This window comes from Rhinopithecus roxellana, chromosome 4 (assembly GCF_007565055.1).
Source record: "Rhinopithecus roxellana isolate Shanxi Qingling chromosome 4, ASM756505v1, whole genome shotgun sequence".
Taxonomy (NCBI): Eukaryota; Metazoa; Chordata; class Mammalia; order Primates; family Cercopithecidae; genus Rhinopithecus; species Rhinopithecus roxellana.
In genome coordinates, this window is record NC_044552.1 from 5,337,873 (window position 1) to 5,362,408 (window position 24,536).

The 24,536-nt window shown below is 42.5% G+C and overlaps 1 long non-coding RNA gene across 2 annotated transcripts in view; it reads right to left on the reverse strand.

Annotated features, from left to right (window-relative positions):
• Positions 1-266: 266 nt before the first annotated feature.
• LOC115896964 overlaps positions 267-24,536 on the reverse strand; it is a 74,209-nt gene continuing 49,939 nt past the window's right edge. For both annotated transcript variants that reach the window (XR_004056917.1, XR_004056916.1), the window contains 2 exons: positions 11,435-11,545; positions 267-760 (listed from right to left, as the gene is read on the reverse strand). This is a non-coding gene — a long non-coding RNA (uncharacterized LOC115896964). The remainder of the gene's footprint in view (positions 761-11,434; positions 11,546-24,536) is intronic.

Sequence of the window (24,536 nt, forward strand, 5' to 3'; positions counted from 1 at the left end):
ATTCTAATTTGAATATTCACAAATGTCTGTTTGTCCCTGATAAAAAAAATTGAGTCCATCTGCTCAGGTTGTCGTAACGAAGTATCCCAGGCTTGGGGGCTTAAACAACAGAAACTTATTTCCACACTGTCTGGAGACTGAATATGTGAGATCAAGGAGTTGTGAGGGTTGGTTTTGATTTGTTTTATGCGACCACCAGAGCCGGCGCCAGAGGAAAAGGCAAGTAGGCAAGATAAAAAAGGAAACTTTATTACGTAGCCAATGTATAGAAAGAGGAGGCGAGGTTCACCGGTCTCCGGCGGCGGAGGCAGAGGAAGTTGCTCCGGCATTCTCGGGCGAGGTTCCTGGGCCCGCCTATGAGTAGGGGCCAAGGACGTTTGCGTGGCGCGCCTGCCGGGAGCGGCTTTTCTGGGAGTGGGAGGGCAATAGGTGGGACACGGGCCTGTTGGGGGGCATTCCATAGGTGTGGCCAGGTAAATCTCGGTCTCTTCAGATTGACGTCACCTGGCGCATGCCCAGTTGATCTGCACCTTCCCGGGTGCCGGCTACATTTTTGCGCGCGCGGGAAAAGTTGGTGATGAAGAACCCGGAAGTACGCCATCTTAGCCACTTTTGTTCTTTGTTTCCCTCTCCCTCCATCCAGACAGGTTTCTTCTGAGGCCTCTCTCCTTGGCTTGTAGATGGGAGTCTTCTTTTTGTGTCTTCACCTGGTCATTCTTCACCTGGTCATCCCTCTGGATAGTATTTGTGTCGTCATCTCCTTTAAAAAAAAATAATAATAAGGATACTGTTCAATTGGATTAGGGCTCACCCATAGCGCCTCATTATACTGTAATTATGCCTTTAAAGAAACTATCTTCAAAGTTACATTCTGAGTTAAATTCTGAGGTACTGGGGGTTAGGATTTCCAAGTGTGAACTGAGGAACACACACTCAGCCATAATGTTGGCTCTGGGGGAGTCAAAAGAAGGTGAGGGCAGTGAGGCAGGGCCTTATGTGAGACCCTGAGGGCCACTGGGTAAAGGGATCCCCAGTGGGTCCAGTGGCTGGCAGAGCTTGGTGGAATGTTCCATCACCTTCCACTGTGATCGGGCACAGGGCATTGCGAGCAGAACTGAAGGTGAGTGGCTTCGGAAAATCCCCTGTGCTGTCATGCACTTTTATTAATTAAAGGCTTCTTCTCAAAGATTTATCCACCTTGATCAAACAGATGATTTTATCTTTGCAACCACAGTGAACCCTGAGGGATGGGAACCAGCTGGTGGACAACTGCAACCTCAAGACACAAGGTCAGAAAGGCACAAGGTGTTCAGAAAGACCCGGAACAAGGAAACCACTTCATAGTCTTCGTATCATTGAAACTGTGGGACAAAAAAATTTGAAAGGGTTTGGAGTGAGTGAGGAATGGTAAATGCAACTTGTACCTGTAGTGTATTCTCATTTAAGAACTGATAAGCACCAGTGATAGCCCATTGATTTATTATGCCATCTTTATTGTTTTTAGTTTTGAAAAAAAAATCGTACAAGGGTAAAAATTATAAAAGTTTTTATAAGTTCACCTGAGATCTTGCTGTTCAAACTCTAAACTCTATTTTCTCTGCTAAGACTTTAGTTCCAAAATGGTACATGATAATGTGTAGTTGCTGGGAAGGGATATATGGTACACTTTTTACATTTTTTCATTTTATTTTTATTTATTTAGACACAGAGTCTTGCTCTGTGGTCCAGGCTGGAGTGCAGTGGTGCAATCATAGCTCACTGTAGCTGCTCCTGGCCTCAAGCTGTCCTCTCACTTCAGACCCCATCTCCATCCCCACCAGTGCACACTACCCCACTGGGTTAGTATTATTTTGTTTTTTGGTAGAGATGGAGTCTTGCTAGGTTGTTCAGGCTGGTCTTGAACTCCTGGCCTGAAGCAATCCTCTCACCTTGGCCTCCTGAAGTGCTGAAATTACAGGAATGAGCCAGCACACTTGGCCCAATATGGTACATTTTGAGACAAGCCCAAGATACTGTGGGGGCTGGGAGGAGTCGCATGCTTGAGGTAGATAGTCTTTATTCTGGTGTATGGTTCAGCACTTAAGAAACACATTCTTCATTTTATTTCAGGATCAATGTAAAAACATCTTTCAGACATAGTGAGTCCTTTAAGGGATATACTACAGTTGGCTATTAAAAATACATTAGTAATGGTATACTGCTATTATGGCCTTGGAGTACTAATCCATTATTCATTCATTCACTCAACAAATAATTCCTGAGCACCTTCTATACACTAGGCAGTACGCCCCCAGCCACGAATACATCAGACAAGGACCCTGCCCGCAGGGAGTTGATAGAATGTGAAGAGCTGGGGTGACAAAGTAGGAATGGACTGATGGAGGCCTCAGGAAGGGCAGTGCAGGATGCGATGAAGAGGTAGGCTAATGCCTGGGGAAGGAAGCTCCTGAATGATTTCATGCCTAGGAGAGAGAGGTTCCCATTCATGTATTTGAAAGATCACTCAGGCTGTTGTGCGAACAATAATTGTAGGCACCGGGAAGTGAGCTTGGAGACTGCAGTGGCCCAGATAAGTGGAAACACAGTCCAGAAACAGAGTTGGAATTGGGAGTCTGAGAAGTGACATAGGCAGAGAAGAATGTGTATGCCATCAACACAGGGTCAAGAAGAATTGCTCAGAACATAAAAGACTGCACTAAGGAAATGGGCGTATCTAACAGGTAAAACTGAATTTGGGCCAGGAAGGCACTCCTGACAGCAAAGACTACTTCATTCTGAAAAGGGCTGCAGAAGAGAAGTGGGTGCATCTTCCCAGGAAGGCGGCAGGAAAGGGACTGGAGAGCCAGCCATAGGTTGAATGGCTGAGGTGTGCTCCTGCATAAAGGCAGGTGGCTAGAGTGGAAGAGCTGACATTGTCCCAGGCATTGATTCCAATCTGTGGCATTTTGTTGTGCCCACTGGCAGAGTTTCTTCCTCTTCCTACTGCGTCATCCAATATGGTAGCCACTAGCCATATGTGGCCATTTACCTTTAAATTCTAAAGTATTACATTAAATTAAAAATTCAGTACCTCAGTTACATAAGTCACATTTCAAATGCTTAATTATCCCATGTGGCTGGTGGCTACCTCATCCGTTAGTGCAGCTGCAGCACACTTCCACTGTCACAGAAAATCCTATCGGCCAGGGCTGCTATAGAAAGTTCTCACTCCCTTGGAGCAAACACCTCCAGGAGTATTTCTGAGCACTGCCTGCTAATCTTAGCTCCACCTTGCTGGCTCTCTGTGGCTAACCCTTTTGTCCGGGGCGCTATGCTTGCTCTCTGCCTCCTGTCTTAGGCCACCTGTCCTACCCTCTCTGTCGTGCCCAGCTCGTCCTCACCTGGTTTGTAAATCCAGGTCCTCTCCTCCAAGGCTCCATGCCATGTACCAGCCTATCCACTCCTAAGCCACAAACCAGCTCTTGGACCACCTTGGGCTCAGCCTTGGGCCCCATTTGCTAAGATTCCAGAAGAGCCCGTGACCCAGGAAACAGAGAGCCCAGGCTGACAGGAGAAATGACATGCCAGTGTTCAGGCCCCAGAGTGTGACCGCCCGGGTTTCCTAAGGGTGAGGGTTGATGTTTTCTTCAGAGGAAACAGCCCAGAGGGGAAATCGGACAGGGGAGAAATGTCATTCCCTGGGCTGTAAAGAAGAAGTTAGGGCCTCAGAAGAGAAACAATAAATAAAATAAAAGGCGCAAGAATTTTATGCTTTCTCTGTACTTCAGAAAGCAGGTTTCATATATATTTCAATACCCAGTGTGCTCAAGAATGGATCAGATGTGCATGTGCCTGCAAACCCAAAACACAGCTGGTAGGTCTAATTTTAGGTTTCCGAGCATTGGCACTGTCCCTCTACCCAATAAGCGCCGTCTGATCTTCCAGAGTCTGCACGCAGAGCGGGACTCAGCTGAACTCACTGACAGTCCTGTGTGTGAGCGTGACAGGCACTTTATTCTGGGCTCCCTGAGAGGGGTCAAAAGGCTATGCCCACTCAGGTGTGACCTCCCAGGTCCAGGGGAAAGGGCAGCCCTTCCCACCGGCTCGCTCTGGGCCTCAAGTTGTTTTGAGCACCTCTAAAAAAGCAGTTTGAAAGGAAGTCTTGTAAGGAAAAAAATAATACCCGGCTCTTTTGATGGGCTGGATGGGGTCGTTCAGAAAGAGAATGTCCCCGCCTAGCACAGGTGTTCCATGGAATATTACTCCACATCTTTCCTCGAATGATCAGGGAAACCAGGGTACTGGCTGATGGGAGCTTCTGGAGCCATGATGCTTGGGTTAGAATCTGGTTCTGTCATTTATTGGTTATATGACTTTGGGTGAGTTACTTAACTTCTCTGTGCCTCAGTTTCCTCATCTGAAAAGCTAATAATAGTGAATGAGGTGATGTGTATAAAGCCAGAGTAGTGCCTCATACAGAGCAAGCATTTCACAGTTGCTAAGGTGGAGCCAAAGGGCCCTCCAAAGTTTCACTGAAAAATCAACTTGCAAAAGACAGATTAACTGGAGAAAAGGCATACAAACATATTTAACAGGTACACACAGGAGCTTTCAGAATGAAGACTCAAAGATAGAGGGGAAAATTGTCCTTTATGTTTTTGTGAGATGGAGTCTCGCTCTGTCACTCAGTCTGGAGTGCAGGGGCGTGATCTCGGCTCGCTGCAACCTCTGCCTCCCAGGTTCAAGCGATTCTCCTGCCTCAGCCTCCCAAGTAACTGGGACTACAGGCACGTGCCACCACGCCCAGCTAATGTTTTGTATTTTTAATAGAGATAGAGTTTCATCGTGTTAGCCAGGATGGTCTCAATCTCCTGACCTTGTGATCTGCCCGCCTTGGCCTCCCAAAGTGCTGGGATTACAGGCGTGAGCCACCATGCCCGGCTAATTGTCCATTTTTATGTTTAGGTTTCACAAAGGATGGATAACCCTGTAGAAATGCAACTGGACAAAAAGGGTATGATCTAATAGACTGAGTGGTGACACCCAGCAAGACCTGCCTTTCTAGATTCTTCTTGGCTTCTCTGTGCATCATTCCCTCCTTCTAGGAATGGGACAGGACTCTCTCTGGAATGGGAGTGGAGGTCTTATGACTGACAGTCAAACAAGGTAGATCAGATCATTTTTGAATGTCCAGTTTTTACACAGAAAGGTGGAGGGGAAATTAGAGTAATACTTTCAGGTTTCATGCCTAGCTTTGGGGAAAAGGGGTTCTGGTTTGTATGACTCCACTTGGGAAAGAGGGAATTCCAATTTCTATGACTAGTCTTGGGGGAGAATAGGACTGAGAGACAGGAGGACAGGAGAAGGTCAAATAAAAAACGTTTGCTTCTGAGGATGCTTCTTTTTTATTTTTTTGAGAGAGTCTCACTCTGTCGGCCAGGCTGGGGTGCAGTGGTGCAGTCTCAGCTCACTGCAACCTCTGTCTCCTAGGCTCAAGCAATTCTCCTGCCTCAGCCTCCCAAGTAGCTGGGATTATAGGCGTGTGCCACTATGCCCGGCTAATTTTTGTATTTTTAGTAGAGACGGGATTTCTGCATGTTGGCCAGGCTGGTCTCAAATTCCTGAGCTCAGGTGATCCGCCTGCCTCGGCCTCCCAAAGTGCTGGGATTACAGGCATGAGCCACCGCACCTGGCCCTGAGGATGCTTCTGAAGCCACTTCTGAGGTCTTCATTCCGGGGTATTGTTTTCTGAGCCCCAACAGTAACTATTATTATTTACTGAATATTCTGGTTTGAGGTACTTAGCACTGGTAGTATCACAGCGAAGACAGCAAAGGGTAGTGGTTAAATGCATAAATGCTAGAGTTTGCCTTGGTTCAAAGCCCAGCTCCGTGAATTTAAGCAAGTTAGTTAAGCTCTTTGTGTCTCAGTATTTTCACTGATAAAATGAAGGTAATAATATAGGCATAATAATAGTATCTTCTCCAGATGATCATTAGGAGGATTAAAGGAGCTAATATATGTATATAATAAACACTCAGAAGAATGCCTGGTATTACAGGGTAAGAACTTGATAACAGCTAACTGTCATTATTATTATTATTATCATTATTATTATATGGATTTTCAACTTTCAAAGAGCACAGTAGTGTTCACTGAAGGTTGAAATGAGACTAAGCTTCATTTACTCTTGCTTTGAAGAATCTGAGGGAGCTGCGGGATCTTACAGGCCCCAATTTAGTTAATCAGCAAGTATTTGTAGACTGTGTACAATGTGTCCAGAACTGGCTGTTGTTGCAAATACCCAGTAGCACTGTGTAGGCAAGTTCTTGGGTGATGAGAGTTCAGACATTGCTGCCCATGCAGAGGTGAGTCTAGTCCTCTGTGGTTTGTCTAGGCAAGGCATCGCCAATGCTACAAATCCTATGGCGTCTCCAAAACATCACCAGCCTCCACACCAAGAACCCAAGAAGGAAGACTTCTGTCTCAGACCTTTGAAGATACCCCTAGTGCGATTCCCACTGGAGTCAAGGCTCAGACTAAGGAGGCAGAATCTAAGGAGGACTCATGGCATTTCTCAGGCCTCTCTGTACTGCTCTGGGCCTTCTCTTGTCACTTGGCTTCTTATAAATGGGGGAGCAATCCCCCATGTGGGGTCTTTAAAGATTACCCCACACAGCCATGGGAATTATAGTTGGAGAGCATATGAAGTTGAAGGATGGAGGCTGGCAAAGGTCATGAAAAGCACCCTGCCACGTGGGGCCACATCAGAGTGCTAAGGGAGCTGACTCAACCAAGGTCGTGCAGAGTTGAGACAGAGAGAGAGAGAGAGAGAGAGAGATGAGGAGAGAGAGAGGACTCATGGACTAGAGCCTTTATTGGATGTCAGAAGGGAGTCCACAAGCAAAAGGTGTGAGGGGATTGCACTGATGGTGTTGATGTCACTAGGTCCCAGTCGGGAGTACAAAGTGGGGAACCTGTGGTCTGGACCAGCCTTAGCACACTGGTGCACCTGGTCACCTGGGCAATGTGCTCACAGCCGGTTTGCAGGGATGTTGAGGCATCAGGAAATTCTAAAGTTTGAACAATTGACAATATAATGTGTCACCATTGCCAGCCTTCTGTGTTGCAGAGATGCCAAGAGGGAGACAGGAGACTGAAGGGGTGATGATGGTGCCCTCACCCTCTTGAGTCCCCCTAACTCAAAGTCGTTCAGTGCCCTCGTCTCCATCTCACCCTGGGGAAGCCTCATCAGTGGCAGGTAAAGCAGCCATGAGACAGAGGAGGCCATGAAGGGCCCTTCCTCCTTCAGTTGCCTTGCTCTTGAGCCTGGCTGAGGCTGAGGAATAAGTGTGTGAGAGTCATGATAGCGTCTTCAGGTTGGCCTGTAACTCCGACTCTGTGAAGAAGTGAAGTCCAAAGGCAAGAACGTTTGTTCCTGGTCTCTGTGGGGTCATGTTGGCCCTGGCAACCTTGCCCCAGGTGGGGCCTTCCTTCCTCTGGGAACAACACCCGCTGTGGTGAGGACCTGCAACCTGGCTCCATCTCCTCCTCTTCAGAAGGTGGACAGGAAGAGGAGAAGGGATGCTTCTTGCTGCCCTTGTGAAAACTCAGCCTGCAGGCTCACCAGGGATAGAGACCTGTAGATTCCCATTCTCTTCAGGAGTTAGGGAAAATGAGGGAATGGATTTAGGATTTCACTTTCTCCAGAGGGAAAAAGGAAGGTCTTCTCAGAAATAGCATCCTTCTCCCTCTTTTTCGCCTTCAGTTGCTTTCAATTTAAGTCAATTAGACAGAAAACGAGCTCATAGAACCTACAGCTGAACACACCTGGGGTTCCTATTTACCTATTTATTATTTATTTGTCTTTTCCCCCTCTTCTCCCCCCAGCATCTTGTTCTTGAAACTTGTCTGGTTCAGCATTTCACTGGCTTGGTTAAGTATCTTGTAAGGAAATCATTTATAATAAAGCTGGTATGCTTGGGTTTATCATTTCTAAGTGCGGGTCAGGATTTAGTTCGCTATGTTAAACTCTCCATGCTGCATGTGATTTGTCAAGCTTTGTCAGGAACAAAAAGTTCCGGGATGTGCAAAGCAGGACTGCTTGGTTTCCATGGAGATACTTCTAGTTAGGCTATGGAAATCCTGAAAAGGCCAGAGGATGAGTGACAATACAAGGATTTAGCGGCTGATCTGAAGAGCCAGACTGAATTAATGAGATTTTTCACAGAGCGTTATTAGCAAGGCTAGCACCGTATGGCTCTTAGGCCCTCGTTTTCTCAGCTGCAGTCTTGGAAAACTGAAATGGAAAGATTTAATTGCTGTTTTTGAAACCCTTTAAGATTACTTTAACCTATAACATTTTAAGGTTGTAATAAAAAAATGGGGTTCTTTTTTTTTCATCACTCAGTTACCTTTATTACTGTGTTTTTGGTGGCAGTTGCCCTCCATGTGCATGGAGATGGGAAATTCAATAGTACTTATTATATTGAGCAGTTAATTCCCACATACTGTGAACACATTACTGTTCAAAGTAGGTTATCTGGCATTCCATTTAGAGCTGAGGGAGAGATACCATGTCACTGGCTTTATGTCTCCTAGGGCTATATTAATTATTTATTATAGACTGCTGATGTCAACCGTTAACTCAGGCAGGTCAGAGTTTGTACATATATCTAACCAATGTCTGGCTTTTGGGAGTTTGGATGTGGATTTCTGGAAACTAGCAATCTGTGTTTTGTGAGTTTAATTCTATGTGCTGCCACTGCTGCTGTTAACACCAAAAGGAAAGGAGCTAAGGAGTCTTCTCGGCCATCTTCAGGTAGCGGTTGCCTCCAAAGTTTGGGAGACACACTGTCAGAGGCCTCCTTCTTCTCCCCCCACCGCCTCCCTGCCCCCGCCAACTTTTTTTTTTGCTTTTGACATGAGTCTCGCTTTGTCACCCAAGCAGAGTGCAGAGGCGTGATCTTGGCTCACTGTAACTTCCGCCTCCTGGGCTCAAGTGATTCTCCTGCCTCACCCTCCCGGGTAGCTGGGACTACAGGCGTGCATTACCATGCCCGGTGAATTTTTGTAATTTTTTTGTTTGTTTGTTTTTGTAGAGAAGGGGTTTCACCATGTTGACCAGGCTGGTCTTGAACTCCTGGCCTCAAGCGATCTGCCTGCCTAGGCCTCCCAAAGTGCTGGAATTACAGGTGTGAGCCACAACACCTGGCCTCTTCTCCCTTTCTTTGCAAGGATTAATACCAGAACTAATTCCAGTCCTTTTTTATTCCCCACAACTGTAGTGAACCCAGCTCTGAGCTTAGAAATTATGGGTGTGATTAGCTGGTTGCCTTTTCATTTCCCACACTTTCCCTGCGCAAACTCTCCATAAAATGTCAGTATCTGCCACCTCCTGAAACGAGACATGCGGTGCAGGGGAAGCAGCTCGCCAGGCGCTGCTCTTGCTTGTTGGTTTGCAGAAGGGCACATGCCCATATGTTTCTGGGAGATGTAAAACCATCTTGTTGCTGCTGAGCAATCCACAACAAAAGCACATGCTGCCTGCATTCCCCAGATTCCTGTACAGTAGACTAATCCACTTAATCTCACTGTTAGCTTCCCCGGGCGGGAATTTCACAGTCTCTTTTGATTTAGTGGTTTGTAAAATCTCTGATTAAGTGCCTCTGCCCTCCTGTTATTGTCTCTCTATTCCCTAAATGATTTTGTAGGGAAGAAACCAGGGAAGTTGAAACAGGGGTCAACACACCCTCATCCTTACCTGCTTACTCAGTTTTTCTTTATCATTCTTAATTGTTTTAGTTTTATGCACTTTTTTCCCACTTGACTCTGCTGACACGTGACAGCATTTTCCTTCTTAAATGATAAAATATGCCCTTTTACTTTGCCAATTCTTGGTGGGTCCTCCCAGCTGTGCTGATTCCAAGTTTATCTCTTGGAATCTAAGAATCCACTACTGTCTTTGTCTTTAGAAGGGTGATGATATGAGCAAAGGTGATGGAAACAGACAAACCTGAACTTGAGACCTAGTTCTGTCATTTGCTAGCTGTGTGATTGTGGGCAAGTTCCTTCACCTCTCTGGTCCTAATTTCCTCATTAAAAGTGAAGATTAAATGCTACAGCATATAGAAAGTTCCTAAGTGGGCCAGGTGCGGTGGCTTGCGCCTGTAATTCCAGCGCTTTGGGAGGCCAAGGTGGGAGGATCACACGAGCCCGGGAGTTTGAGACCAGCCTGGGCAACATAAGGAGACCTCATCTCTACAAAAAGTACAAATAAATTAGCCAGGCATGGTGGTGTGTGCCTATAGCCCTAGCTCCTCAGGAGGCCGAGGCAGGAGAATCGCTTGAGTCTGCTGGGTCAAGGCTGCAGTGAGATATGATCATACCTCTGCACTCTAGCCTGTGCAGCAGAGCAAGATCCTGTCTCTGAAAAATAAAAAAATAAAATAAAATAAAAATAAAAATATAAAGTGCCTACATGCTTGCACAAAGTAGATACTCAACAAATGATGATAGTAATAGCTATCATTCCTGTAAGTGTACATATTGTACACAGCAGTGATTTGACTTGGGGCATTTTACTAAGTCCTTTGATGTGTGTTTTCCTGATGTCTCTGCTGAGATTAAGCTTCTTGAAGTTAAGAGCCCAAGCGTTCTATTTATTTTGTAACTGCTTCCTGCATTTACTTCATGCTATTTTCCTGCCTGATTCTCTGCCTCTTAAAAATGCCTATCGTCATCATAGCAATGCCCAAACTAACTCCAGTTCTACAAATAAAGCTTACACCCTTCTCATCAGAGTGTAGCAGGTACAAATTGCACTCTAGAATTTGGAAGTAGGAAACATGGCAGTTCATTATTTTAAAAAAAAAAAAAAAAAAAAAAAAAAAAAGGAGGAAATTACATGTGGCTCTGAGTTCCCACTATGGAAGTGGGAAGGGAGGGAGGAAGGGAGGGAGGGAGGGAGGAAGGAAGGAAGGAAGGAAGGAAGGAAGGAAGGAAGGAAGAAAGGAAGGAAGGAAGAAAGGAAATACCTGGAGGTGTTTTCAGTTGTTGGCAGTGACTTTTTTTTGTTTGTTTTTGAGACAGGGTCTCACTCTGTCACCCAGGCTGGAGTGCAGTGGCGTGATCTCGGCTCACTGCACCCTCCACCTCCCAGGTTCAAGCAATTCTCCTGTTTCAGCCTCCCAAGTAGTTGGGACTACAAGTGCATGCCACCATGCCCTGGTAATTTTTTGCATTTTTAGTAGAGACCAGGTTTCACTGTGCTAGCCAGGATGGTCTCGTTCTCCTGACCTCGTGATCTACCCACCTCGGCCTCCCAAAGTACTGGGATTACAGGCGCAGTGACTTTTAAGTTTACCATATGTGTCACTTGCTCCCATATGATCTCTATACTCGGATTATTGTCCTCCAGTGGGCTGTTTCCTTCCTTTTAGTCCCTCATACCTACCATGCTTGCACCAGTGTCTCAGACCAATTATAGCAGCCAGTCCATTAACTGTGGATCCCTCCAAAGGTATCCCAAGACTCCACTTCCTCATTCAGTACCTCTGCTCCAGCACTAGATTGAGAAGGAAAGAAAAATTAGTATTTATTGATCATTTCCTATATAACACATTTAAATGTGTTGCCTAGCTTAGAACCAGGCTGTAATCCCAGCTCTTCCACTCCAAGCTGCATGACCTCAGGTGAGACACTTACCCTCTGCAAGATTCACCTCACCTCACCTGTAAAAAGAAGATGCTCAAAAAAAAAAAAAAAAAATCAATTAAAATAAAAGATTCTTTGGTACTATTAAGCTTTGGCCCTTATCTTTATCCGCTCCTAACAACCTAATTTTCTGACTCTGTAATTTTATTTTTTCCATTTTTTTCTTCTCTGCTAGACAAGAAATAAACGGAAAGCCAATCTTCAGATAAACTAATCAGTGCTAATGGATGTTAATGATTTAAGGGGTTTACCTCTCAAAGGGATTTGCATTTTAATAGGTAAATTCCATTTCTTAGTTAAAAAAATATTGAGTGTCTAGTGCCTGTCAGATTAACTTTAACCTAAAATTTCCCAAAACATGCACCATGAAGAAGAGTTCCCCGGTCAACTAAATTTTTAAAATGCAATGCACCAACTTCTGCTTCTGCCCAAGATGAGATAAAAGGGCCTGAATTTATCCTCCTTTCTGAAACAACAATAGAAAAACATACAGAATACATGAAATAATGATTTTCAAGACTTCTCAGCAGGGAACAAAAGGCAATAATTCAGACAGAGCATGAAGGGGAGTCCTAGGAGTACTCCAGCTTACTGGCCTGAGAAAACTTCCAGACTGCAGTGCAGGGAGGGGAAACCCAGGTAGAGCAGAGGAAATGGGGCTGAGGATGTAGGAGATCACCATGGTCGGAGGTCATGGGATGGCATTCAGAGAGAAAACCCTGGACATCTGCAAAGGTCCTGCATGAGTGCACAACAGAGTACAGACCAACACATGCATGTGAGGAAGCTACCCAAGAATGGGGCAAGAAAAAAAAACCTGAAAGAATGAGAGAATAGTGCCTGACACATACACAAAGCTGAGAATAGTGACTATTCCCAACAACCAGACTGGAAAACTCAATTCGTGAGGCATTTGGGTAGAATACTTAGCAACGTTGTGCCTTAGTAGTGGAGAATAATTAGCCTCAGATAAAGCAGTTATGGACCTGCATAACAAATCATAAAAGCTATATCTGAAAGAATCAAATCATTTCCAATACATCCCAGAACAAAGTTCAAGAATAGTTATACAAGAATATTTAAACAAAAATATTTAGAGCTCAACAAGGTAAAAATCCACAATGTCTGGCATCCAAATAAAGATATCAAGCATTCAAAGAACCATGACCCATAGTGAAGAGAATAATCAGTAAATTGAAGGCAATCCAGAACCAGTACAGACGTCAGTTAGAACTAGCAGACAAGAACAAACCAGTTGTCAGAACTTTATTCTATATGTTCAGATAGTGAAGTAGAGATATGGAAAATATTTTAAAAGACCCAAATGAAATTTCTGGAGAAAAACTTTACTGTCTGAGATTAAATAATAAATGGGATTGACGGCAGATTAGACATAGTAGAAGAAAAAATTAGTGAACTTGAAGATGTATTGTAAGAGAAAATATCCTAAATGAAGCACAGAAAAAGTAGACTCAAACAAATGATAAAAGTATCAGTGAGCTGTGAAAAAAATTCATGTAGCTTAATATGTGCATAATCAGAAAAATATTCAAAGGCATTCTGATTGAGAATTTTTCAGAATGGTTTTTCAAAACAGGATAAATACCAAACAAACAAAAATACTAGAATAGCATGGTAAAACTGCAGAAATCAAAGACAAAGAGAAAATCTTAAAGCAGCCAGAGAAAGACACATTACATTTATGAGAACAAAAATAACATAGACAATAGAAATAAAAGCCAGACACACCTGTAATCTCAGCACTTTAGGTGGCCGAGGTGGGTGGGTCACTCGAGGCCTGGAGTTGGAGATCAGCACAGCCAACATGGCAAAACTCCATCTCTACTAAAAATACAAAAATTAGCTGGGTGCGGTGGTGGGCCCCTGTAGTCCCAGCTACTCAGGAGGCTAAGACAGGAGAATCACTTGAGCCTGGGAGGTGGAGGTTGCAGTGAGCCACCAAAATTGCACCACTGTACTCCAACCTGGGTGACAGAGTGAGACTCTGTCTCAAAAAAAAAAAGAAAGAAAGAAATAGAAGCCAGAAAAAATATCATTATTAAAGTGTTACACATAGATAAATAAAGTAAATGACTGCCCACCTAGAACTGTATACCCCAAGACAACATCCTTCAAGGTAAAGCCATAATAAAAAAAGTATTCAGATAAACAAACACTCAGATAATTCACTGTTGGCAGAACCATGCAAATAAAATACTGAAAAGAGATCTTCAGAGTGAAGGAAAGTAATTCTGGAAGAAAACACTGTAAAGCAGGTAAGGACCGAAGAGTACTGGATAATTGTGTGGGTAAATCTATATCAACCTTATCTGATGAAAGCAGAAATAAAAATGTCTTGTGTTTAAAATATACATGGAAGTAAAAAACATGAAAGCAATAGCACAAAAGGCTGGAGGAAAGTAAATGAAGTGAGTATTCTAAATCCAGGAAGTGGTAAATATACAAAGTTGACATTGACTCTAACAAATTGAGTTCACATATGGTAATCTCTAGGGCAACCATTAAGATAACAGTACTAAAAGATATAAATAAAAAGCTAATAGACAGAAAAGGAATGATAAAATACACTCAGTAAATACTAAAGAAGGTTGGAAAACAGAGAATAGGGACACAAAGGACCCGTGTGAAAAACAAAACATAATTGCATGTAGATACAAACCTACATTTATCAGTAATTATTTTAAATGTAAATAGAACATATATTCCAATCAAAACAAAGGCAGTCAGACTGTATTTTAAAATACTACAACTATATGCTACTTACATAGACACAATCTAAATGTAAGAAAACCAAAAGATTGAAAGTAAGAGTTACACCATATGACCACTTACCAAATGAAAGCTGAAAAAGCTCCACTATTAGTAGAAAAAGGAGACTTTAAGGCAAGAAATTCTACTAGAGATAAACATGAAATTTTTGTTATTGAAGCAGACAAATTTAGTTAATAAAACAGGGTCAATTCAACAGGAAGATATAATGATGCTGAAGTTGTACATATAACATATAACTTTAAAATAAAACTTCATATAACATATGTAAATAAATAATAAATAAAAATATACAAATAAAATATATTAATATATAATAAACTTCATATGACATATAACTTCAAGATATATAAATAAAAAGTTTACAGAATCAAAAGGAAAATTAGACAAATATGCAAATATGCTAGAAGATTTTATTAGTTTTCTCCCAGTAATCAATAAAACAATTGGATATACAGAATATTTAAATACTTTTAACAAGCTTGATCTAATCGACATGTATTAAAAATTGTACCCCCAAAGTGCTGAATATAAAGCCATTTTAAGTGCCCAAGGAATATTTTACTAAAACTGAATTAATTCCGAGCCATAAAGTGAGTCCCAACAGATTTGTTAAGGCTAGAAACCAGAGTATATTCTCTAAGCACTGTAGAAGTAAGCTAGAAACCAGCATCAAAATCCTACCTAGAGAAACACCAAATGTTTGAAAACTTAACAGTAAACTTCTATGTAACTGAAGGGTGATAAAAGAAATCATACTGGAAATTAGAAAATATTTCAAGCCAAAGCAAAATGAAAATACTATGTATAAGAACTTGTGGGCTGGGTGCAGTGGCTCACGCCTGTAATCCTAGCACTTTGCAAGGCCAAGGTGGGTGGATCACCTGAGCTCAGGAGTTTGAGACCAGCCTGGCCAACATGGTGAAACGCCATTTCTTTCCTTCCTTCCTTCCTTCCTTCCTTCCTTCCTTCCTTCCTTCCTTCCTTCCTTCCTTCCTTCCTTCCTTCCTTCCTTCCTTCCTTCCTTCCTTCCTTCCTGACTTCCTTCCTTCCTTCCTTCCTTCCTTCCTTCCTTCCTTCCTTCCTTCCTTCCTTCCTTCCTTCCTTCCTTCCTTCCTTCCTTCCTTCCTTCCTTCCTTCCTTCCTTCCGTCCTTTCTTCCTTTCTTTCTTTCTTTCTTTTTTTTTGAGACGGAGTCTCGCCCTGTCGCCCAGGCTGGAGTGCAGTGGCCGGATCTCAGCTCACTGCAAGCTCTGCCTCCCGGGTTCACGCCATTCTCCTGCCTCAGCCTCCCGAGTAGCTGGGACTACAGGCGCCCGCCACCTCGCCCGGCTAGTTTTTTGTGGTTTTTAGTAGAGACGGGGTTTCACCATGTTAGCCAGGATGGTCTGGATCTCCTGACCTCGTGATCCACCCATCTCGGCCTCCCAAAGTGCTGGGATTACAGGCTTGAGCCACCGCGCTCGGCCTGTGAAACGCCATTTCTACTAAAAATACAAAAATTAGCGGGGCGTGGTGTCTGGCACCTGTAATCCCAGCTACTCGGGAGGCTGAGGCAGGAGAATCACTTGAACCCAGCAGGTGGAGGTTGCAGTGAGCCAGGAGATCGTGCCACTGTACTCCAGCCTGGGCGACAGAGCGAGACTCCGCCTCAAAAACCAACCAACCAACCAAACAAAACAACTCGTGTTATGTGACTAAAATAATGCCAAGATGGGAATTTTTTGTTTTAAATGCATATATAGAAAAAGAAGAAAAGAAGAAAAGTTGAGATTAATTAAGCATCTATTTCAAGAAACTAGAAGAAAAAATTTAAAGAAAATTGAAGGAATGTAATAATAAAGTTAAGAGCAGAACTCAATGAAATAAAAAACAAAAATAGACAAAATCAACAAAATACAAAGTTGTTTTTTAAAAGATTGATAAATTTTTTTTTAAAAAGGTTGATAAAGTTGACAAACTCTAACAAGCCTGATCAAGAACAAAAAAATAAAAGACACAAATTTTCAATATGAAGATTGAAAAATGGGAAGTCACTACAGTTTCAACAGATGTTTGAAATAAGTTGTAGAGAAATTTAGAAGTAGAAAAAGTCTTTGAAAAATACAGCTTACAAAATGGACACAGGGAGAAATAGAAAAACATAAGCAATCTTATTTCTCCTAAAGAAAGTGTATTTAAAATGAAAAACCTCACTTCAAAGATAAATCCAGGTCCAGATAACTTCAACATGAAGTCATCCTTTTAAGAAAGAAATAACACCAATTCTTCTGAAATATAGAGATGGAGAAAACATTTTCTATCTCATTTCATGAGGCTAGCATAATCTTGACAAGGATACTACAAGAAAAAAATTACAATATAATCCCTGTCATACATAGGCACAAAGATTGTAACAAAAAAATAGTAGTAAACTGAACCCTTACTGTATAAGAAGATAGTGCATAATGGCCAAATTGTCTTTATTCAAAGTGCACAAGGTTGGCTTAACATTCCAAAATCAATTAGTGAAACTCTCCACATTAACAACAGATGAAGGCAAAAAGTCATATCATCATCTCCCCAGATGCATTAAAATTATTTGATAAAATTCAACACTTATTCATGATGAAAACTCTCAGTAAATTTGGAATTAAAAGAACTTCTTTAAACTAACAAAGAGTATACACAAAACACCCATGGCAAGCATCCTACTTAACAGTAGTGTACTGAGATAGTTCCACTTGATTTTGGGAACAGATGAGGATTTCCGCTATCATTATTTCTATATGACATTTTACTGGAGGGTGTACTGCAATAAAGAATGAAAAAACATTAGAGTTATGAGAATTGGGAAAAAGTCTCTAAAAACTATTACCATATACAGAAAATATGCTTATGTATGTAGAATCTCAAAAAGAATCTACTGATAAACTATGATATTTAATAAGTGGATTTACCAAAGCCATTGGCTACAAGGTAAGGATGCAAAAGAAAAAAATCAATTGTATTCTTAGATTAGAACAAATAATTAGAAAACAAAATTTTAAGATGATGCCCTTTAATCTAGAAATTGTTTTTCAAGACCCCTATCGCTCTATGAAGCTTTACTAAGAGAAATTAAAGAAGACCTAAATAAATGGAGGGTTATACCATGTTCATAGATTGGAAGATTCAGTGTTGGATGAAGGTGTCATTTTCTCCCCTAAATTGATCTGTGTAGTCAATGTAATCCCAATAAAAATTTCAGCAGGTTTTTTTTTCATGTGTAGAAATTTACAATCTGATTACAAAATGTATATGGAAATGCTAAGGACAGAAAGTGTCCAAGACAATCTTAAAGAAAAACAAAGTTGAAATAAAGTACTGGCCAGGTGCGGTGGCTCACGCTGTAATCTCAGCATTTTGGGAGGCCGAGGCAGGTGGATCATCAGAGGCCAGGAGTTCGAGACCAGCCTGGCCAACATGGTGAAACCACATCTCTACTAAAAATACAAAAATTAGCCAGGTGAGGTGGCAGATACCTGTAATCCCAGCTACTCAGAAAGCTGAGTCAGGAGAATAGCTTGAACCCAGGAGCTGAGGTTGCAGTGTGCTGAGATCATAGCACTGCAATCCAACCTGGGCGACAGAGTGAGACTCGGTCTAAAAAAAAAAAAAAAGAAAAGAAAAGAAAAGAAATAAAATACCAGATATTAGGAAGTATCATAAAGCTACATTAATTTAAAACAGTGTGATCTTGGTGGCTAGTAGACCATCAGAACAGACTAAAAAGTCTGAACATACATATTTAAAGCCACTGATTTACAACAAAGCTGACATTGCAGTGCAGCAATTATTAGAAAGTTCTGACATGCTGGTAATGTCCTATATATTTATCTGGGTAGGAAGTCCATGGGTGTGTTCACTTTGTTGAAATTCATTCAACAAAGAAAAGTTCAAAAGCTAATTCAGGTATTTTGCTTACGGAACTAATTTTCATGCTTGGCAGAATGACTAAAAAGGTTGATGTGACCCCCAACTACTTACTCCATGTCCTTCTGCCTGTAAGACGATGTGAATCTGAGACTGTAGCTGAGACATTTAAAGCTTACTGTTGTTTGTGGCTCTGTTTAAACTGACTTGCTCCATCTCCCTCAGTTGCACACTAGGCAAGTTTTTGCATTAATTTGGATCGCTAGCGTTCTGTAGCCTGACCTCATGCTTGAGGCTGCCAACCCACACTAATAAAGGACAGCATGAAGAGCAGCTTAGAATTATCTCTTCCTTCTTATAGAAATCTGCAGTGGCAAAGAGCTACCCTTCTCAACACAGATCTTTCTGTTGAGAGTAAAAGTGTAGCCCCCTAGCCCAGGTTACAGCTTTTAATGGGAACTGGCTCCATATTATAATAAAAGAACGAATCTTTGTTGTGTGCATCCTATGCTCTGGGAATTATTCCAAGTACTTTATATATATTAACGTATTTAATAACATAACAATTCTGTGAGGTAGGAAGGATTATTTGCCCCATGTTTCAGGTTAGAGACTAGAGGCATAGAGCGGCGAGGAATCTGTCAAAGATTACACAACTAGAAGCAGTGAAGCTGAGCAGTAGGGTTCTTTCTAGAGCTCTTTGTTATAGGACTAACAGGTTTGTATGCCCACTGCCCAGTAACAGACCCATTACACTGAGTGAGCAGGGTTTTCAGCAGAGAAAAAGTTTAATGATTGCAGAGTATTGTGTGAGGAGATGGGAGGAGAACCCCAAATCTGTCTTCCTGAGGAGTTTTGAGCTGGGGCTTTTAAGGGGACTGTGGAAGGTGAAGGGTTTGAAAACTGAGGTTGTTGGTTGGTTGGGGCAAGAAGGAGGAAATCACGGGGATGCGGAAGCTGCATCCATGGTGAGTTAGCTCCTTGTGGGCCCTTCAGGTCAATTGAGTCAGCTGTTACATCAGTTTGCAGGACCTGAAGGACTATCTCAAAGGGAAAACGTAACATTTCATAATGTTCAAGTTGTTATCTAACGAGCTGTTCAGGAGAACTACAGTCTAAGGTCTACATGATTCTAAGACCATAGGCACCAGAAAGCTTTGAGGAAGCAAGGTAGAGGGTAATCTCGCTTAATGATTAATGTGGAACATGCTGCAAGCTTAGTTTATTTTTGTTTCTCCCCCTCCCTTCTTCTCTAATTAATTTTATAAAGTTTATAGAGGCAGTTTCACTTTGCTCTTTTCAAACACACTGTATAATACATAAGCAATAAATGTCATGCTGCACATGGCCTTAGTTTCTTCAGTTTCAGAAGCTCCAGAAGACTCGCTGCCTGAAGATTCTTCTCTACAGAACCCAGCTCTTTGTGAGAGGCTGGCTGTGCAGCAGAAGGAAGCCCATGAGATTCAGAACCTCAGGCTCGGCTAGGAGGAGCATCTCTTCTTCCTCTCTTGCCTCTTCCTGATGGTGGCTGCTGAGTAGCAGAATTGTAGATTTTGTTTGATTGTAAAAAATAAAAAGTATTACAGAGAAATGCAATCATCAGCAAATTAAGGTTGGAGCAACAATGACAAACATTTTAAACGCACACACACACACACACACGCACACACACACACACACACACACGCACACATACACAGAGCTTTTCTTACTGCCTGATGCTCTTCCTGCTCTCACCCTGTTCCTTGCTCCAGAACCACCATTTTCTGAGCTCTCAGCAGTAAACTTAATAAAGATTGATATCAATGACAAATTCTGTCAACTTCCATGCTGCAAAACTTAGTCACTGTGCAAAATGGACCAAGGAAAATAAATAACCCGAGGAATGATGAAGTGTGTAAATATTGATGTGGACGCTGGGCGCAGGGAAGCTGGATGAAGCGAAACAGAGCTTAGTAATGGCTCGTTCCCGCACCCTGGTTGAACGCAGAAAAGTCTTTTCATGGTGATTTTAATCCCCTGGCATTATTTTCTGGGTGGGAGTATATGTTGTAGGTGAAATTGTAAATTCTTAGATTCAAAAAAACCATTCTAGAAAGGGCATATTTTTTCATATGCCCTTAAATAAAAACTTACTGTTACAAAAATAGTGCTGTATATAGAAAAATATAAAAAAAAAAATCAGGAAAAATGGAATAATAAAGACTACCCATAATTCTGCCACCGAAACTGCTATACTAGTGGTGAGCATTTTCCAGACCTTTTTCCATGCCTACGTACACATTTCTTAATTCCTAAGATGCAAATTTTCCAAAGTTTGGTATTTTTGGAATCAGTTTAAATAAGTGAGTACATATAATATGATAGTATTTCCTTTCATCTGAAAAAACTGTTATTAAGCTAATAGTGTTTCATACAAATAATGACATTTTAAAATTAAGGAAATATGTGGGTATTACATATTTGTAAAAATATTATTACATTATACATACAATGTTTTCCATTTTTACTGTGATAAAGTGTACATAAATGGCAATATGCATGACAGTAAACATAAATTTTACCATTGGGGTTTTTTTTTTTTTTTGAGACAGGATCTTGCTGTCATCCAGGTTGGAGAGCAGTGGCGTGATCTCAGTTCACTGCAGGCACGACTTCCTGGGCTCAAACGATTCATCCACCTCAGCCTTCCGAGTAACTGGGACTACAGGCATATGCCCTCACACCAGACTAATTTTTGTATTTTTGGCAGAGATGGGGTTTCACCACATTGCCCAGGCTGGTCTCGAATTCCTGGACTCAAACAATCCGCCTGCGTTGGCTTCCCAGAGTGCTGGGATTACAGGCATGAGCCACCATGCCCTGCCCATTGTAACAACTTTCAAGTGTACAATTCAGTGGCATTAAGTACATTCACAATGTCATGTAACCATCGCCACTGTCTATTTCTAGAACTGTTTCATCATCCCAAACAGAAACTCTCTGCCCATTAAATAAGTTCCCATTCTTCTCTCCCTCCAACTCTTGGTAACTTCTACTTTTGTCTCTATGAATTGAATGGTTCCTCATATAAGTGGAATTATACAGTATGTGTCTTTTTGTGTCTAGTTTATTTCACTCAGCATAATGTTTTCAAGGTTAATCCATGTTGTAACATGTAGCAGAATTCCATTCCTTTTTTTAAGGCTAATATGTCACATTTTGTTTATTAAGTCATTTGTTGATGGACACTTGAGTTGTTTTCACCTTTCAGCTGTTCTGAATAATGCTGCTATAAATATTGGTGTACAAGTATCACTTTGAGACCCTGCTTTCAATTCTTTTGGATATATACCTAGAAGTGGAATTGCTGGATCCAGTGGTGATTGTACGTTTAACTTTTTGAGGAAGTGCCATACTTTTTCCACGTGGCTGCCTCATTTGACATTCTCATCAGCAGTGCACAAGGGTTCCAAGCTCTCTGCAGTCTCAACAGTGCTTGTTATTTTCCCTGTTTAATAGTAGCCATTCTACTGAATGTGAAGTGCCTGTACCTACTATATGGAACCTGCTTCTCCTGGTTAATGACATACCCTGAACATCTTTCCATGTCAGGTAATAGTCTTCTACAATCCATATGAATTGTCATTTTAAAGGAGTTATATTATTCAGCTGTATGTATGAACATGCATACTTTCCAAAATAATCCTCCATTGTTAAATATTTAGGTTGCTTCCGCTTTTTTTCCTATTAAAAATGATGATGAAATAAATACTTTATGGCTATGTTTTGCACACATGCTTAGTTATTTCAATGGTATAAATGTGCAGATAGGCTACTGTTGAATCAGATAGGAATGTGTGAGGCTTTTAATTCATAATTCTAAATTGCCTCCACTTAGTTTGAAATGGAAAAAGTCAAGAGTCCTTCAGTGAAGAACCACCCACACTGCCACCACTAACCCCAAAGATTTAACTGGAACATATTTACACTTATGAGGAAAAGAGAAACTGGTATGAGAATTTGGTCAATAACATAAAAATTGTATCAGTCAGCTCTTTTGCCAGACGGCTTGACAATTCTGGAAAGATGAAATTCTTTCTAATTTTTTCATCTTGGATCTGGGGGAAAACTTTTTTTCAGAGAAGGATGATTACTTTCTTTCTAACCTGATTTTTGTGTATCTCATCTGCCATTCTTGCCCGGGATGTGATAGGAAAATGAAAAGAAAATAGAGTAACAGCAGACACTCCGCCAAAGAGTTCCTCTAGCAGTTACTTGTACTTGAAATTCTAGAGAATTTGTATGCAATGTCTATAGAAAAAAATAAAAAAAATTTTCAATTGGTATGTCTAAATTAGTGCATATGATGTGCCAAATCTCTGCTGTAGAAATTCTCCAGAGAGTTTTCTTCTCTCTGAGAAACTGGGTAATTTTACCAAAAGCATCCTATTTCATTCCTCATTGCTTGTTAGGGCAGATGCTGCAGCACTGACCTGGCAGCAGGTATGTGAACAGCCATCCTACGTAATTAGAATGACTTGCTCTGGCTAAGTCACCTCAGTAACAACCATGGCCTAATCATGTGCCCCCCAAATCAGTGCCTCTCAGGCTTAGTTGTGCATCAGAATCACTGAGGGCTGTTAAAACACAGATTGCTGGGCCCCACACCGAGAGGTTCTAATGCAGTAGGAGTGGGGAGGGCCTGAGAACCTGCATTTCTAACAACTTCCAAGGTGCTGCTGGTTAAGAGGCTGCACTATGAGAACCACTGCCTTCATTGAGAACACCTTGCACCCTTCTCCCTCCGAATAGCTTTGGATAATTATTTAGGTGAGGGATTAAGAGGAAGGAAGCTAAAAGATAAACAAAATAACTACATAAATTGTGATAGTCATGATGAAAAATTTGCCATGCTAGTGTCACAGGATCATTTGGGGTGTCACAGAGGCCAGAAACCTCTGTGGCTGGTGACACCTGTGCCTGAATTTTGCTCGGGCCCACTGGGTTTGTTCTGTCCACTCATCCTTGCAGACTGCGCTCAGCTCATGATACTGGCCTGGTTCCCATGCCTGCCAATGGAGACTGCATGGAGCGGCGAAGGGTGTGTGAGCAAGTGTGGGGTCTGGCCACTGTGCAGTCAGACATGCCAGCTACTGCAGCAGGGCAGGCAGCTCCAGGTGCCAGCATGGGTACTGGCTCTCTGCGAAGCTGCAGCTGGACCAGGTGCATCACAAGCAGCTTCCACAGTTGGCAGCTGGGAACACAGTGGCACCCAGAAGCTTGGAGATGCCAGGAACTGTGGGGCCCCAAAGAGGACGTCCCAGCCCTGGCTCAGGCAGCTCCCAGGTCTTGGGTCCCCAAAGGGCCACAGCTCTTCTTTCTTTCTCTTTGCCCGCAATGTGACAAGCAAGATGCATGTCTCAGTCCTGTTGGTGTTGCAGCTCTTTCAGCCTCACCATTCGGCGGGTCCCAAATTCTTGTCCTGAGACCAGGACGAATAAGGTATGCAGACAATTGGAGGGTGAGGAAAATGGAGAGGAGCTTTATTGAGTGATAGAACAGCTCAGAGGAAACCCACAGTGGGTAGCTCCTTTCCACAGCCAAGGTGTCCCAATGAGCATTCAGCTGCTAGCAGAGAGGGTAGCTCCTCTCTGCTAGGCAAGTCATCCTGACAAATGTTTAGCTATCGGTAGAGAGGGTAGCACCTCCCTGTAGCTGGTCCTCCCGTTGTCTGCAGCTCTCAGCGGAGGAGAAGAGTGGGTGGCTCCTCCCTGAAGGCAGGTCATCATAATGTGGTCTCTCTGTGCTCTCTGTAGCTAGTCATCCTGACATCTGCAGCTCTAGAAGAGAGGAGGCCCTGGAGTGGGTAGCTCCTTTCTGCAGCTGGGCATCCCAATGTCTGCTTGGCTCTGGCTGAGCCCAGGGCTTTATGGGGCTCAAAGGGAGGAATTACATGCCAATTGGTCCAGAGGTGGCCATGGGTGGGCCCAGAAAAGGCACCACAAGTTCCCACTCTGGTCTGCTGGACTGGCAGCCCAGCCCCCAGTCTTTAGGCTCTCCCTGGCCTGAAGGTGGGGCCTCACTGGGTACCCACCTTCTTCTGCCCAGGATCCTGTCTGCCTCCTGCTGCCCTCCATGGCGCCCAGGCTGCTTGTGCCAAAGGGCACCTGTAGGCCA